At 48.6% G+C, this 3,168-nt stretch overlaps 1 long non-coding RNA gene across 1 annotated transcript; it reads left to right on the top strand.

The window, feature by feature from the left end:
* Positions 1-778: 778 nt before the first annotated feature.
* Positions 779-1,561, top strand: LOC124625789. The gene is made up of 3 exons (XR_006980723.1): positions 779-882; positions 1,015-1,342; positions 1,439-1,561. It is a non-coding gene; the product is annotated as an uncharacterized LOC124625789 (long non-coding RNA).
* The last annotated feature ends 1,607 nt before the right edge of the window (positions 1,562-3,168 follow it).

The raw sequence follows: 3,168 nt of genomic DNA, 5'->3' as shown, positions 1-3,168 counted from the left end.
TCGGGTCTTTGGGATGTGGGGAGACGAATGGCGCACTCTGTCTGCACCCAACAAGCTGCGGCAGGTAAAGGCGACCACGACTGTTTGGGGTTCCTCCATGCGGGCCTCTCACAGGGATTCTGTTGTTCTGTGTAGGCTCCGCATTGGTCACTCTTGACTGACGCATGGTCATCTGCTGCGTCGAGAGGACCCCCCTCATTGTCGCTGTGGTGCGAACATGATGGTGGCCCATATATTGTTGGAATATCCTCTTTTAACCGCTCTCAGGCGTGATTTTAATCTCCTGGGTGCTTTATCCTCCCTTTTAGGTGACAATGTCTCTATGGCAAATTGGGTTTTAAGTTTTATTCGCGCAAGCGGCTTTTGTAGGTCCATTTAAATTTTTTTAACATCACCCTCTTTTGAGCTGTATCTTTTACTTAGTTTTGTGTTGTAATTCGACTCCACCCTAAACTTTTGGGCTGGAGGTTTTAACGTGTTGCAGAGTGGCTGGCTCATCCTATTATTTTCGTGATCAGGCAGCCACAGTCCTCTGCTGTGCAGTTTTAATTCCTTCTGCCTTTGTTCTCTATGTTGTTTTTGTTACTGTGCTCTGTTTTTCGTGTTGTCTTACAATGGCCCATGGGGCTTTTCTTCCCCCGGAATTTTTCTTTTAGTGCTTCACCTGACTGGTGGATAGTTTCCCTGTGCTCTGTGTTTTTATGAAACCTGGGACCTCATGGGTCATCCTTATATTCATGTATGCCCAATAGTTCTTTTCTGTTCCAATACTCAATGCCTGCATTCTGATTTAATGTTTACTTACAGGACCTGTCAGCAAATGAGTTTAGGAAGGTGCTTTTGATATACCATGAAAACAAGAGCTTACACACAACACACCAGGTATGAGATTAATGCAGTGTTATGCACTATACAGAAATGCCCTGTTATTCATCCCAAAATTCACATATGCTCAATGTTACTTTTCTGTTCCAATGCACTATGTCTGTGCTCTGATTTAATATTTACTTTCAGGGCCCATCAGTTTGTCTGTGTGGCACAGCAAGTGTCACTGAACAATGGCAGCAACACAGCCAACATGCCACCTATGTCTGTCCGTGTAGCTGTGTGGTTAGAGAGACTGATAGCTACGTAGGGTCCCAGGTGCAATTCCTTGCCAAGTCGGAGAGTCTATCCTCTCGGGGGCTGGGTTATGTGTTGCATTTCAAAATAAGGTAAAATTGTGATAATGGCAAATCACCAAAGTGGTATCATCTGGTGAAGACTTGCAGTAGGCAACCGAATGGTCCTGCACAGGATCTCCCAGACAGAAATGCCACATGGTCATTTCTTTTCACTCTAGGTATGAGACTGATTCTATGTTATGCACATTATTGAAATGAGTTGTGAGTTATCTCAGAATTCGTATATGCTCAGTCAATTTAATATTTATTTGCAGGGCTGTAGAGTAAGCATTGAGTAGCTGTGTATACTATGATGCATTGTCATGACTGTCACCTAGCATGGCAATACAGTATGCCGCTGTAATGGTGTCAACAGTGTTGTGTAGTTTGTCTGCTCCAATGGATGGTGTATGAGAAATAGACTTGTCAGGAAGGCCAGTCGGACCTCTGTACCCCAGGTTTGCATTTTGGCCAGTGGATATTTGGAGCAAATCCAGTAATACTCAGGTACGAAAACGTTTATTTATTTATCTTTAACATCACAGGATCGTGTTTCCATATCTGCATCCATCCCCCGTCCCCATTCCCAGGGAGACGGGTCATAACTATTTTGTGAGTTTGTGCATGGAGCACATGAGGCTCCTAGTAATTGAATCCTTTCTACTTTTCCAGGCTGCATTAATTCTCCCGTGCTCGTCCATCCCTGTCCTCACTCCTTCCTATCTTCCCTTTCTTTATAGCTCTGTTTCCTTGCTGATACTGACGTGGCTATCCTGGTTTTTTTCCCCCTGCGGGTTCGGGGGTTAGAATAGGCCCGCGGTATTCCTGCCTGTCGTGAGAGGCGACTAAAAGGAGTCTCAAACGTTTCGGCCTTCTGTGATGGTCCCCTCTTGGGTTTGACCTCCTTTTTTCTTCCAAATTTCCGTCGTCAGTGCGTGCCATTTGGGGAAGGACACCTTACGTGGTGTTTTTGTATTGGTCCATCATGCTCCACCATCTTGCATGTTACCTATTGTCGTGTGGGGGGGACTACGCCCAACATCTTCTGGGTGGTCTCCTTCTCGCCTTGTGCGCACTCTTCTTCTTCGCGCCTACGACAACTGTGGACCCTTTAAACACCTAAAATCCAGCACGGTAGCCAGTCCGTTGTGGTGGGGTCGTCATGTACCCTCTTGGTGGTAGCCCCCTGACCACGCAGGGATCGCACTACAGATGCCTGAGCTGTTTCCTCCCCATGCATGCCAAGGAGTATGTGCCCATCTTGTCTGGGGCACGGGGACTCCGGGCAACGGGATATCGGCCAGGTACCCGTTGCTTTGGCTGGGTGGCGCCCTTGGGGAGAGCCCTCGTTCGGAGTAGGTGGCATCTGGGCGGATGTGGCGCAATGAAGCGCAATAAATCACATCAAGCTGGTGGTCGCACGGCCACCAGCGTCTCTAAGCGAGGTAGAGTCGACTTCGATGCTGCGCAGTATGACCCTCAGACGTTCCCCTCGTTGGCTGCGCCATGGGAGGGACGCCGATCTAGTGCCAAGCGGGAGCCTTACGTACCGCAATACCTTGTCTGCAGCAGGACTGATGGTGACTCCTTTCTTCCGACGAAGCCTATGTTTTTTGTGGAACACCTGGAGGATAAGTTTGGGGAAGTGGCGGGGTTGTCAAAAATGAGGAATGGGTCCATCCTCCTCAAGACGTCCTCCCCAGCCCAGTCACGAGCGTTGCTCTTGTGTGATAAGCTGGGTGACGTCCCTGTTACCGTCACTCCCCACAATAGCTTAAATATGGTCCAGGGGATTATTTACCATCGTGACCTCTTGTTGCAATCCGATGACGAGCTGAGAGCCGACTTGGAACGACGTGGTGTGCATTTTGTCCGTCGTGTCCATCGAGGACCCAAGACAAACAGGGTGGCCACCGGTGCCTTTATCTTGGCCTTCGAGGGTGATGTCTTGCCCGAGAAGGTCAAGGTAATGGTTTACCGTTGCGACGTGAAGCCATACGTCCCT

The sequence above is a fragment of the Schistocerca americana genome, chromosome 8 (assembly GCF_021461395.2).
Source record: "Schistocerca americana isolate TAMUIC-IGC-003095 chromosome 8, iqSchAmer2.1, whole genome shotgun sequence".
Lineage (NCBI taxonomy): Eukaryota > Metazoa > Arthropoda > Insecta > Orthoptera > Acrididae > Schistocerca > Schistocerca americana.
The sequence above is the reverse complement of the archived record's forward strand: the minus strand, read 5'-3'. Positions and strand labels throughout refer to the sequence as shown.